We start from the raw sequence: 14,036 nt of genomic DNA on the forward strand, positions 1-14,036 counted from the left end.
AGAATTGTCGGGCTGGAGCACAAGAGGCGCCATCAAATATTTTTATTGTTCTGCACATACAGCAAGAGCTAAACACGCCCCTGCGAATGGGTAGGTTTGCACTAGGGTAAGCTTGACTTCAGTGGCGAGCCGGGGTTTGGATTTTAGACCAAAAGTTGGGAATTGATTTTTTTACACAAGATCGACCATTAACCATAGAATCCCTACCATGCAGAAAGGAGACCATTTGGTCCATCAATTCTGCACCGACGCTCTGAAAGAGTACCCTAGCCAGAACCATACCCCTGCTCTCTCTGTAACCCTAGCTAACCTACAGATCCCTGGACACTAAGGGGTAATTGATCATGGCCAACCACCTAACATGCACATCTTTGGACTGTTGGAGGAAACCGGAGCACCCGGTGGAAACCCACACAGACACAGGGAGAACGTGCAAACACCTCACAGGCACCCAAGGCTGGATTTGAACATGGGTCACTGGCGCTGTGAGGCAACAGTGCTATTACTTGAGTATATATGGGGCGTGAATTTCCAGAACGATTTCTAAGTATAGTAGTGAGTGGAAACTGCTCCGAGCTTTCTGGCATTAGGTCCGGTGAGGCTGGTAACGCAATACAATGTTGATTGGACCACTTACCGAGGCTCCACGGGCTTCATGCCGCAAATGAAGGCTCACCAGCCAATTCTCCAGGACCGCGCTCGCCAGCCCCCCTTCGTGGATCGGTCCCTGGAGGTTACGGGGGTGGCTGAGGCCAGAGTGGTCACCAATGTGGAGGTCAGTGCATGCCGCAGAGGTGAGGATACACCTGGCCCCACCCGGAGGACTTGTCAAATATTGAGTTGGTAACGCCATACAGACTGACCCTCCCACTGAACACGTTCATTCTCCCGCAGGTCCTCCAGTCAATGGCGCCAGCCCATCTGGGGTGGCCCCCTCCCCTGCCTCCCATGAGACCACTTCGGAGGAAAGCTCCGAGGATGCCACGTTCGATGAGTCACAGATGTTAACCCCACCCTCCACCAGCGCAGAGACATGCACCTCAGTGGGCAGTGTTAGTGGACAAGCTTCTGAGGCACAATCTGGTGAGCACCACACAGTCGCTGATGCTCATCAGGTGGAAGCAGTAACACCTAGGTGAGACTGCAGTTGGAGGGCTGCTGGATCTCAGGACACAGCTAGGTCCCAGCCAGATGCTGAGCCTATGGAACATGCTATCCCGGAGCTGATGGAGACATTAGGGAGCGACTGGGACATTCAAAGGGCAATGTCAGCGACACCCCAGCAAGTCCATAGCCCAGAGGCTACTGGTGCAGGAGATGTCGCTGGCAACTACTCGAGTGGCGAACACAGTGGAGAGCCTGGTGCATGGCGTCATGAGGATTAGTGAAGGTGTCCAAGGCGTGGCTCGGTCGGTGGCAGCCATAGCTGAGGGCCTCGGCAGAATGTCCGACTCACTGGGGACGTAACCCAGTACCAGGTTGACCTTGATGAGGCGCTGAGGGACATGTCCCACTCTCAAATGGGAATGGCCGAGGCACTGCGGAGCTTGTCCCAATCGCAGGTGGGCATTGCTGAGGCGCTGCAGAGCATGTCCCAATTACTGAGGAGCATTGCTGAGAGCATCAACACTATGGTGCAGAAAATGGGGAGCCGGCAGGGCCAGATGTCGCAGGGTTAGCTGGGGCTCAATCCAGCTGCCCTCTGACCTGAGATGGGGGTGCAGGGTGGCAACGTGGACCCATCCTATGGAGTGACGATGGTGGCTACCAGCTCCCCCCAATTCCATCCCTCTGATGAGGTCGATTGTCGTGCATGTGTTGCCAACAAGTGAACCAGAGCCCCCAGAGGACACCCGCCAGAGGCATCGAAAGCCACAGGATGAGGTAAGCAGCTGGCTGAGTCCACCTCTGTGCATCATGAGGATACATCTAGTCGTTACAGGGGAGCAAGGAAGGCCAAGCACATCGAAGACCACTGAGAGGGCACTGGGGGGAGGAGGGGGGGGAGATGTGGGGGGTAAGGAGTGGGGTGTGCGTTGGGGGGGAGAGGGTGGGAATAGTGGGCGGCACCATCGGGAGAGTGGGGAATGGTTTTCGCTTGTACAACCAACTTTAGAATACCCTCACCACAACCCGTAGGACGCCTCTGGCTCTTTATTCCGCAATGTGGGCTGACCACCAATCCCATCCCCCCCACCCGACATTCTCTGCCCACGCCCACCCGGCTGCAGACAGATGCCCGGGGCTGGGGTCCGTCCCTTGGGTGATCGAAGGTTGGCTGCTGTATCTGTGGTGCTGTCTCCCACAGTGTTCAAGTACAGTGTGAAGGTGTGATTGGGATGCGTGGCATGCAACATGGCCCACCCATCCGTGGGGATCCACTTGGGTTGTGTGAAGTGCTCACTTAACCACGATTGCCAATTTCCGATTAGCAATAGCCTTCAGCCGCACGGCGAGAGGCCTCCATGGCCAGTGGGAGTTGGGTGGTGGATGGGCAAACATGCAATGACAGCGGTTGCCCCAGGAACACTGGGGTTGGCATGGAGGACCCATGCATGGTCGGACCACCTCCCCCCAAAGCACAGGGGTAGCATGCTCAGTGCCCCTGGGCTCACTGCCAGTGTGAAGATGGCTACTTGGCTTCCTGCAGCAGCCCATCCACCAGGTTCATGTTTTCAAAAGGAGTACTAATTGGCGCCAGCATGACCAGTTGCTGGGGAGGCCTTCTGAATCATGGAAGGTTGTTGGATATGGAGTGGCTCCCATTAATTGAATCGAAATGGGGCTTAAGTGGTTATAATTGGTTTCTCAACACCCTATGGCGGGATCCCGATTTCGCCTATTGGAGCGGATCAGTTGCATCGCAAATGGTTTGGCGCCTGGCACGGTTCTCGTTTTTGGCCTCTCCCGCTATTCACCTGTGCCCCATTGCCCTCTCGCTCGACAGCAATGAGGCCAGAGAATCGTGCCCATGGTATTTCTATATTAGTGGATCTTTTGTGACATTGCATATTGCAAGATAGCAGTCAAGCTTTTGAAGGTTAGGCTTACCAAAACCTGACTGTTATCTCCCTTTGTCACACATAATTAGGCAGCATTTTGGTGTGGTTAAACACTATTTGTTTTAACCAGAGTTGTTTTCATTGAAGTTAGAGCATCATTGCAAGATGCACTATTAAATCAAGACATTCAAAAATCAATATTTATCTTATCTATAGCAATAATGTGTATTTATTTAATGTCTCCAATGAGGAAAACCATCTGATGACAATTCAAATATCGCAGAAATATTTTGGAAGGAAGATTAAAAGCTTAGTTAGACATATGACTTAAAGATGAAGGGCATGATTCAATGGACTTAAAGCTAAGTCCGCTCTCGGGCACTATTGGCAGCGTAATTTTCACCGGTTTATTTGGCTTCGGGGAATTTCTCCCCACTGAGGCCACACATAGAGGGAAGCTTGGCAGCATAAGCAGCAGCTCTCAGATCGGGGTGCCATTTTGATCAGTCCTGATCTTTCCCCCACTCTTTTAGCTCCACTCCCACGCTCTCTGGACCTCCCCAACCTTCCCGAGGCTCTTGGGGAACCCCCCCTCATCCCTTTCCCATGACCAAGATCCCCCTGTGCCTGACCCCTGGCAGTTCCAATCTGCTACCTGGGTACTCTGGCACTGCCAGCATGGCACCTGGGCAGTGCCCCCGCCACGGAGCCTGATTTGGGCAATGAATTGTCCTACCAGAAACGGTAGTGGAACCTGGAACCACAATAATAACTTTTAAAAGGAAAGTTGATAAATATTGGAAGAAAATAAACTTAAAATGGTATGGGTAAAGGACATGAAAATATAACAAAGTGATGAGCTTATTTTCGAGCAAATACAATAATCTGATTTATCAAATGCTAGTTTCTTTAATAGCTTAATAATGCATGAATGCTTTGACTGATTCACCAATAATGAGAACCACGTACATTTATTTTTATTCTTTGTCAAATAGGATATGTCGCATTTCTTCACATTTATCTAATCCACCATTGAACTGGATCCTAACCACCTGGATCGGTTTTTCGCCTTTGAATACGGACTTCCTTTCACTTAATCGCCTGTCTCCGTATGTAGACGTTGTTAAATACATTTTATTTGGAAATTTCCTCTTCAGTGTCATTAATAAAATCGGGTGAACACAGGGGACTTGAAACTAAATCTTTACAGAACTTCATTTTCCACAGCCAGAGAAATCTTTCATTTAACATGATCTTTTGCTTTCTATTACTTTGTTTTCAAGCGAGTTAAGTAATTTGCCATTAATTCCATGAATCTTAATCACCTCGAAACCTGCTAGCTTGAAGGGACTTTCAAAATGCCTGCAAATACATTGAACAAGCCAAATTGCCTCATTATTGTGGGGAGTATTAAAACCATCTCAAATGCTCATAATTGTAACTTTAATTAATGTATGCTGCTTAAATTGCTATAAAGCGCGCTCCGGGTTGTTTGCAAGATATGTTTTAATCGCACTTGAGGAAGAACTTCCTCTCCCATTCATTGATGTCTTATTTCTGTTATCACCAGTCTTCCAGCCCCTTCGTCCTTGTACTGCTCAAATCCCTTATAGCCATGTTAGTATTTAAGTTCACCTCTTCGTCTATGGACAGAATAGTCATACTCAAACTTTGAGCAGACACCAATAAAAATATTGCTTTGTTAACTTGCATCACTTCGAATATAATCATTATTATTCTTTATAATTACATTAGTGTTGAAAATCCTTAGCTTTAATTTCAGAAATACCCATATCAAGATGCTGTCCTGCTTTCTTAAGTTGTACAGCATACCCCAAAGACTGAGAGGTTATAAGGTATCACGAGAGATATAAAAGGTAAGAGAGAGACAAAAATAGACATTGGACAACTGGAAAATGTGGCTGGAAAAGTAATAATAGGAAACAAAGAAATGGCAGACAAACTGAATAGTTACTTTGCATCAGTCTTCACGGTGGAAGACACCAGTGGGATGCCAGAGTTTCAGGAGAAACAGGGGGCAGAGGTGAGTGCAGTGACCATTACTGAGGAGAAGGTTCTGGGGAAATTTGTCGTGTTAGGTACATTGGTGTAACACTGGCTGCAACTGGATGCAGCTTAGATCAGAAAGATACTCCAGACCTTGAAGTTAGTACAATCAGTTAGCACAGTTCCCTGTGAGTTTGACTCTCTGCTCATTTAAGTGTGGTTTCTCCGTCTGACTGAGCCAGACTAGCTCTCAGCCACGTGGTGGAGGTGTGAGATTGTAACAACACCCTTGACTGACTCTCTAGATGTTCATCAGTGGAACGAGATGGAATGTGAGTGCCTTATGTCTTTTATAATCAGATCCCACCCCTGAGTGTCCTGCCTGCTTATTGGTCATGTCCTGTTCTCTGTGTCCGTTAGCTGCTTGTCTGTATATCATTATGTGTGTGTTTATATATCATGACAAATTGAAAGTTCTGAAGGTGAATAAGTCACCTGGACCGGATGGACTACACCCCAGGGTTCTAAAAGAGCTGAGGAAATTGTGGAGGCATTAGTGATGATCTTTCAGGACTCACTGGTGGTAGGAAGGGTCCCAGAGGACGGGAAAGTGGCTAATGTAACACCACTGTTTAAGAAGGGAGGGAGGCAGAGGACGGGAAATTATCGGCCGGTTAGCCTGACTTCGGTCATTGGTAAGATTTTAGAGTCTGTTAATAAAGATGAGATCGCGGAGTACTTGGAAGTGCATGATAAAATAGGACTGAGTCAGCACGGCTTTGTCAAAGGGAGGTCGTGTCTGACAAATCTGTTTGAGTTCTTTGAGGAGGTAACAAGGAAGTTAGACAAAGGAGAACCTTTGGACATGATTTATTTAGATTTCCAGAATGCCTTTGACTAGGTGCCGCATAGGAGACTGTTAAATAAGTTAAGAACTCAGGGTGTTCAGTGTAAGGTCCTGGCATGGATAGAGGATTGGCTGACTGGCAGCAGGCAAAGAGTGGGGATAAAGGGGTCTTTTACAGGATGGCAGCCGGTGAAATGGTCTGGAAGAAGGAACTGAAGGCACAGTTGCTAAGTCTGCAGATGATACAAAGATCTGTAGAGGGACAGGCAGTATTGAGGAAGCAAGGGGGCTGCAGAAGATTTGGACAAGCTAGGAGAGTGGGCAATGAAGTGGCAAATGAAATACAATGTGGAAAAGTGTGAGGTTATGCACTTTGGAAGGAGGAATTTAGGCATAGACTATTTTCTAAATGGGGAAATGCTTAAGAAATCAGAAGCACAAAGGGACTTGGGAGTCCTTGTTCACGATTCTCTTAAGGTTAATTTGCAAGTTCAGTCGACATTTGAGAAGGCAAATGCAATGTTAGCATTCATGTCAAGTGGGTTTCGATTTCGGCGTGAGAACAGCTGGTGAGTCAGTTTCAGCGGGAGCAGTGCGGAAGTGGTTGCTGGGAGGTAAGTCTGTCCTTTAAAAGCACTTGTCTTTGCAGGGGCTGGCCAGTCGATTTCGGCGGGAGAATCAGCTGGTGAGTCAGTTTCAGCGGGAGCAGTGCGGAAGTGGTTGCTGGGAGGTAAGTCTGTCCTTTAAAAGCACTTGTCTTTGCAGGGGCAGGCCAGTCAATTTCAGCGGGAGAATCAGCTGGTGAGTCAGTTTCAGCGGGAGCAGTGCGGAAGTGGTTGCTGGGAGGTAAGTCTGTCCTTTAAAAGCACTTGTCTTGGTGACGAATGTGATATAAAATAGTTACTTTAGAGTTACTAGTTAATGTAATGTAGAAATAAGCCACTTTGATTCTTGCAGTTAGGGACAAAGGAATTTGAGACCGCATGGAAAAAGCAGGAAGAGGTGTGTCTATGAGAGTGATGCTGCATTGATAGGGGCCAGAGAAAGGGATTGGAAGTGAGCCAATCAGAATAGATCGAACAGGTCAGGAGGGACATAGGCTGACCTATGTCCGTCGAGTATGTGAAACTTGATACCATTTGAATTGATTTTGCAGAGATCCCTTTGTCTTTTAGTTCAGTCGTTTTCTGGGATGTAAGAAGCTGGATGTCTCTTAAATTTCTGTAAGATGATTCAAGCTTGCAAGCTAAATAAATAACTTCTGTTTACGTGCGAATCCGTCTCAACTTTTATTGAGGCCAGACTGACAGAGAAAGAAATTTGGAGATCTACATTGGCAGGGGCAGGCCAGTCGATTTTCGGCGTGAGAATAGCTGGTGAGTCAGTTTCAGCGGGAGCAGTGCGGAAGTGGTTGCTGGGAGGTAAGTCTGTCCTTTAAAAGCACTTGCCTTTGCAGGGGCTGGCCAGTCGATTTCGGCGGGAGAATCAGCTGGTGAGTCAGTTTCAGCGGGAGCAGTGCGGAAGTGGTTGCTGGGAGGTAAGTCTGTCCTTTAAAAGCACTTGTCTTTGCAGGGGCAGGCCAGTCGATTTTGGCGGGAGTGGAGCTGGCTGGTTAGTCAATTTCAGCAGGAGCTGAGAAATTTTTTTTTATTTTAAATTAGTGTTTTAGGCGGGAACAGGAAGTCGACCCGCGGACGTCTGGGAAGACCCTCACCAATAAATTCTGGTGGAGAGGAAACCCGAGACACTACACGTGTAGTGTCTCCCACCCGCCCTCCTCCTCTAACCTAATAATAAAACCCATTGGTGTGAGGTAAGTACCATATTTTATTATATTATTATTATTTTTTATAAAAAATTTAATTTAGTTGTTAGCCAGATCTTGGTAGAAAGTTAGAGGAATGGCAGGGAAGGGAGTGCAATGTTCCTCCTGCAGGATGTTTGAGGTGAGGGATGCAGTTAGTGTCCCTGCTGATTTTACCTGCAGGAAGTGCTGCCATCTCCAACTCCTCCAAGACCGAGTTAGGGAACTGGAGCTGGAGTTGGAAGAACTTCGGATCATTCGGGAGGCAGAAGGGGTCATAGATAGCAGCTTCAGGGAATTAGTTACACCAAAGATTGGAGATAGGTGGGTAACTGTAAGAGGGACTGGGAAAAAGCAGTCCGTGCAGGGATCCTCTGCGGTCGTTCCCCTGAGAAACAAGTATACCGCTTTGGATACTTGTGGGGGGGATGACTTACCAGGGGTAAGCCATGGGGTACGGGCCTCTGGCACGGAGTCTGTCCCTGTTGCTCAGAAGGGAAGGGGGGAGAGGAGCAGAGCATTAGTAATTGGGGACTCTATAGTCAGGGGCACAGATAGGAGATTTTGTGGGAGCGTGAGAGACTCACATTTGGTATGTTGCCTCCCAGGTGCAAGGGTACGTGATGTCTCGGATCGTGTTTTCCGGGTCCTTAGGGGGGAGGGGGAGCAGCCCCAAGTCGTGGTCCACATTGGCACTAACGACATAGGTAGGAAAGGGGACAAGGATGTCAGGCAGGCTTTCAGGGAGCTAGGATGGAAGCTCAGAACTAGAACAAACAGAGTTGTTATCTCTGGGTTGTTGCCCGTGCCACGTGATAGTGAGATGAGGAATAGGGAGAGAGAGCATTTAAACACGTGGCTACAGGGATGGTGCAGGCGGGAGGGATTCAGATTTCTGGATAACTGGGGCTCTTTCTGGGGAAGGTGGGACCTCTACAGACAGGATGGTCTACATCTGAACCTGAGGGGCACAAATATCCTGGGGGGGAGATTTGTTAGTGCTCTTTGGGGGGGTTTAAACTAATGCAGCAGGGGCATGGGAACCTGGATTGTAGTTTTAGGGTAAGGGAGAATGAGAGTATAGAGGTCAGGAGCACAGATTTGACGTCGCAGGAGGGGGCCAGTGTTCAGGTAGGTGGTTTGAAGTGTGTCTACTTCAATGCCAGGAGTATACGAAACAAGGTAGGGGAACTGGCAGCATGGGTTGGTACCTGGGACTTCGATGTTGTGGCCATTTCGGAGACATGGAGAGAGCAGGGACAGGAATGGATGTTGCAGGTTCCGGGGTGTAGGTGTTTTAGTAAGCTCAGAGAAGGAGGCAAAAGAGGGGGAGGTGTGGCGCTGCTAGTCAAGAGCAGTATTACGGTGGCGGAGAGGATGCTAGATGGGGACTCATCTTCCGAGGTAGTATGGGCTGAAGTTAGAAACAGGAAAGGAGAGGTCACCCTGTTGGGAGTTTTTTATAGGCCTCCTAATAGTTCTAGGGATGTAGAGGAAAGGATGGCGAAGATGATTCTGGATAAGAGCAAAAGTAACAGGGTAGTTATTATGGGAGACTTTAACTTTCCAAATATTGACTGGAAAAGATATAGTTCAAGTACAATAGATGGGTCGTTTTTTGTACAGTGTGTGCAGGAGGGTTTCCTGAAACAATATGTTGACAGGCCAACAAGAGGCGAGGCCACGTTGGATTTGGTTTTGGGTAATGAACCAGGCCAGGTGTTGGATTTGGAGGTAGGAGAGCACTTTGGGGACAGTGACCACAATTCGGTGACGTTTACGTTAATGATGGAAAGGGATAAGTATACACCGCAGGGCAAGAGTTATAGCTGGGGGAAGGGCAATTATGATGCCATTAGACGTGACTTGGGGGGGATAAGGTGGAGAAGTAGGCTGCAAGTGTTGGGCACACTGGATAAGTGCGGCTTGTTCAAGGATCAGCTACTGCGTGTTCTTGATAAGTATGTACCGGTCAGACAGGGAGGAAGGCGTCGAGCGAGGGAACCGTTTACCAAGGAAGTGGACTCTCTTGTTAAGAGGAAGAAGGAGGCCTATGTGAAGATGAGGTGTGAAGTTTCGGTTGGGGCGATGGATAGTTACAAGGTAGCGAGGAAGGATCTAAAGAGAGAGCTAAGATGAGCAAGGAGGGGACATGAGAAGTATTTGGCAGGAAGGATCAAGGAAAACCCAAAAGCTTTCTATAGGTATGTCAGGAATAAGCGAATGACTAGGGAAAGAGTAGGACCAGTCAAGGACAGGGATGGGAAATTGTGTGTGGAGTCTGAAGAGATGGGCGAGATACTAAATGAATAGTTTTCGTCAGTATTGACTCAGGAAAAAGATAATGTTGTGGAGGAGAATGCTGAGCCCCAGGCTAATAGAATAGATGGCATTGAGGTACGTAGGGAAGAGGTGTTGGCAATTCTGGACAGGCTGAAAATAGATAAGTCCCCGGGACCTGATGGGATTTATCCTAGGATTCTCTGGGAGGCCAGGGAAGAGATTGCTGGACCTTTGGCTTTGATTTTTATGTCATCATTGGCTACAGGAATAGTGCCAGAGGACTGGAGGACAGCAAATGTGGTCCCTTTGTTCAAAAAGGGGAGCAGAGACAACCCCGGCAACTATAGACCGGTGAGCCTCACGTCTGTAGTGGGTAAAGTCTTGGAGGGGATTATAAGAGACAAGATTTATAATCATCTAGATAGGAATAATATGATCAGGGATAGTCAGCATGGCTTTGTGAAGGGTAGGTCATGCCTCACAAACCTTATTGAGTTCTTTGAGAAGGTGACTGAACAGGTAGACGAGGGTAGAGCAGTTGATGTGGTGTATATGGATTTCAGCAAAGCGTTTGATAAGGTTCCCCACGGTAGGCTATTGCAAAAATACGGAGGCTGGGGATTGAGGGTGATTTAGAGATGTGGATCAGAAATTGGCTAGCTGAAAGAAGACAGAGGGTGGTGGTTGATGGGAAATGTTCAGAATGGAGTACAGTCACAAGTGGAGTACCACAAGGATCTGTTCTGGGGCCGTTGCTGTTGTCATTTTTATCAATGACCTAGAGGAAGGCGCAGAAGGGTGGGTGAGTAAATTTGCAGACGATACTAAAGTCGGTGGTGTTGTCGATAGTGTGGAAGGATGTAGCAGGTTACAGAGGGATATAGATAAGTTGCAGAGCTGGGCTGAGAGATGGCAAATGGAGTTTAATGTAGAGAAGTGTGAGGTGATTCACTTTGGAAGGAATAACAGGAATGTGGAATATTTGGCTAATGGTAAAGTTCTTGAAAGTGTGGATGAGCAGAGGGATCTAGGTGTCCATGTACATAGATCCCTAAAAGTTGCCACCCAGGTTGATAGGGTTGTGAAGAAGGCCTATGGAGTGTTGGCCTTTATTGGTAGAGGGATTGAGTTCCGGAGTCGGGAGGTCATGTTGCAGCTGTACAGAACTCTGGTACGGCCGCATTTGGAGTATTGCGTACAGTTCTGGTCACCGCATTATAGGAAGGACGTGGAGGCTTTGGAGCGGGTGCAGAGGAGATTTACCAGGATGTTGCCTGGTATGGAGGGAAAATCTTATGAGGAAAGGCTAATGGACTTGAGGTTGTTTTCGTTGGAGAGAAGAAGGTTAAGAGGAGACTTAATAGAGGCATACAAAATGATCAGGGGGTTGGATAGGGTGGACAGTGAGAGCCTTCTCCCGCGGATGGATATGGCTGGCACGAGGGGACATAACTTTAAACTGAGGGGTAATAGATATAGGACAGAGGTCAGAGGTAGGTTCTTTACGCAAAGAGTAGTGAGGCCGTGGAATGCCCTACCTGCTACAGTAGTGAACTCGCCAACATTGAGGGCATTTAAAAGTTTATTGGATAAACATATGGATGATAATGGCATAGTGTAGGTTAGATGGCTTTTGTTTCGGTGCAACATCGTGGGCCGAAGGGCCTGTACTGCGCTGTATCGTTCTATGTATGTCTATGGGCTAGAATACTAGACCAGGGATGTACTTCTGAGGCTGTATAAGTCTCTGGGCAGACCCCATTTGGAGTATTGTGAGCAATTTGGGGCCCCGTATCTAAGGAAGGATGTGCTGGCCTTGGAAATAGTCCAGAGGAGGTTCACAAGAGTGATCCCTGGAATGAATAGCTTGTCTTATGAAGAACGGTTGAGGACTCTGGGCCTGTACTCATTGGAGTTTAGAAGGATGAGGGGGGATCTTATTGAAACTTACAGGATACTGTGAGGACTGGATAGAGTGGATGTAGAGATTATGTTTCCACTTGTCGGAAAAACTAAAACCAGAGGACACCATCTCAGACTAAAGGGACGATCCTTTAAAACAGAGATGAGGAGGATTTTCTCAGCCAGAGGGTGGTGAATCTGTGGAACTCTTTGCCGCAGAATGCTGTGGAGGCCAAATCACTGAGTGTCTTTAAGACAGAGATAGATAGGTTCTTGATTAATATGGGGATCAGGGGTTATGGGGCGAAGGCAGGAGAATGGGGATGAGAAAAATATCGGCCATGATTGAATGGCGGAGCAGACTCGATGGGCCGAGTGGCCTAATTCTGCTCCTATGTCTTATGGTCTTATTGAGCAAGCTGGGGAATATTTCTGTTGGGGAAAGAAAACCTAAGGGTGACCTGATGGGGGTCTTGAAGGTAATGAGAAAGATGGAGAAACTATTTCTGCTTGTAGGGTGATCAAAACTAGAGGCCATACAATACAAGACAGTCACTAATAAATCAAATGGAGCAGGTAGCAGAGCCTCTTCTCTAAGAGGCTGGTAAAAATGTGAACGCGCCAGCACAAAGAGTAAAGATGCATTTAAAGGGAAGTAAGTTGGATAAGCATATGAGGGGTAAATGGAAGGGAAGGGAATGCTAATAGGGTGTTAAGAGGTGTGGGAGGAGGCTCATGTGGTAATAAATGCTGGCATGGAAAAGTTGGGCTGAATAGCCTGTTTTTGTGCTCTAAACCTGGTATTGTTTACCGTAGCATATTGGTTATGTTGCTGCTGCAATCAATATGTTCTAGGTACACCCCTCAGAGCTGTTTGGAAGGGAATTCAAGGATTTCGATCCTGTGACAGCAAAGGAATGGAGATACGGGGTGGAATTTTACCACATTTTTTCAAAGCGTCGGTTCCAGTGAGAAAACTGGGGAGGATTCCGCTGACGGTGGGTAAACTCACCGGATGTTGAGTATCTTTAACAATTCCCCCCCCCCCCCCCCCCATGTGATTCACTCCGCACTTGTGGAGGCTTCTCTCTGATCCGCCCCCGGGAAAACATAATCTGTGCAATCAATGGAGTGCTCCTTTAAACGCCTCCCCAGCACTTGTTCCAAGTCCACCAGGGGATGGCTGCCAGGAAGACAGCACCAAGATTTTCAGAGGGAGCCCTCACCAAACTTCTGGATGGAGTGGAGCAAAAGTGCGACATCCTCTACCCACAATCACGTTGACTTCTATCAAGCAAGATCACCACCCCTGCCTGGGAGGCAGCGGCTGCGACAGTGAGTGCAAGCCCGCTCCATAAGAGGATGAAGATGAATGATCTTCATGCAGCCAGGTTAAGTCTGCCTCCTAATTTCTTACGCTGCACCCCTTCACACACCCTTCACAACTCCATGGTGAATTCTCTCCCAGCCACCTCACAGAATCCCAACACATCTGGTGTGAGTGGGCATAGCCTGCTGGAGTCCTGCCCGAGCTGAGATTCCGAACACCTTATGTTCAGTAATGGGTTAAGAGACATTCCAATTAGTTGTCTCATTTATGTTAAGTATCCAATAATTGACACTGATATGTGAAGAGGCTTCAGGTGGCCTTTGTGTCTGGTGATGTGATGTTAGAGTTTTGTGCAAAGTCTGTTGAAGTAAATTAAAGATGCTTGTGGAAAAGCAGCAGAATCTTTCACTGTTTATACAACAACAGCAGCTAAACGTCTAACAAATGGTAGCAGTGGACGGTTGCTGTGCAAATGTGCAGGGTTGAAAGATACAACTTTTCCAGACCAAACCAAGGAGTGAGTGAGAAAAACAAAACAAAACAGACATATGGCTGAACCTAGGATAAAGATGGCCGGATATGACTACCACCCCACCCCCCCCTTATTTGCTGAAAGGGGATCGTACGACCAATGGAGAAGTGCAGTAGTTATGTGGACGAAGGTACCTTGTTTTCTCTTTCCCAAGGCACTAGGGAAAGAGAAAACAAGGTATGGCATTGGCTCTTTCTCTACCTTATGACAGTAAAATCCGAAGCAAAGTGTTTTCTGAGCTGGAATTGGAAGAGTTAGACTCAGAAGAAGGTCTGGAGACTCTATTATGTTATATGGATAAGATTTATCAAAAGGATGACTTGTTAAGT

General features: G+C 47.6%; 1 protein-coding gene across 3 annotated transcripts in view; it reads left to right on the forward strand.

Moving 5' to 3' along the window:
• The window catches only part of LOC140391911 (microtubule-associated tumor suppressor candidate 2-like), a 766,862-nt gene that overhangs the window by 205,247 nt on the left and 547,579 nt on the right, over positions 1-14,036 (forward strand). Inside the window, exon 3 of one of the 3 annotated variants that reach the window (XM_072476954.1) lies at positions 3,998-4,111. The exons of the other annotated variants lie outside the window; for them this stretch is intronic. The gene's annotated coding sequence lies outside the window, so the exon portion shown is untranslated. The remainder of the gene's footprint in view (positions 1-3,997; positions 4,112-14,036) is intronic. 3 annotated transcript variants of the gene reach the window in all.

This window comes from Scyliorhinus torazame, chromosome 15 (assembly GCF_047496885.1).
Source record: "Scyliorhinus torazame isolate Kashiwa2021f chromosome 15, sScyTor2.1, whole genome shotgun sequence".
NCBI classification, from domain to species: domain Eukaryota; kingdom Metazoa; phylum Chordata; class Chondrichthyes; order Carcharhiniformes; family Scyliorhinidae; genus Scyliorhinus; species Scyliorhinus torazame.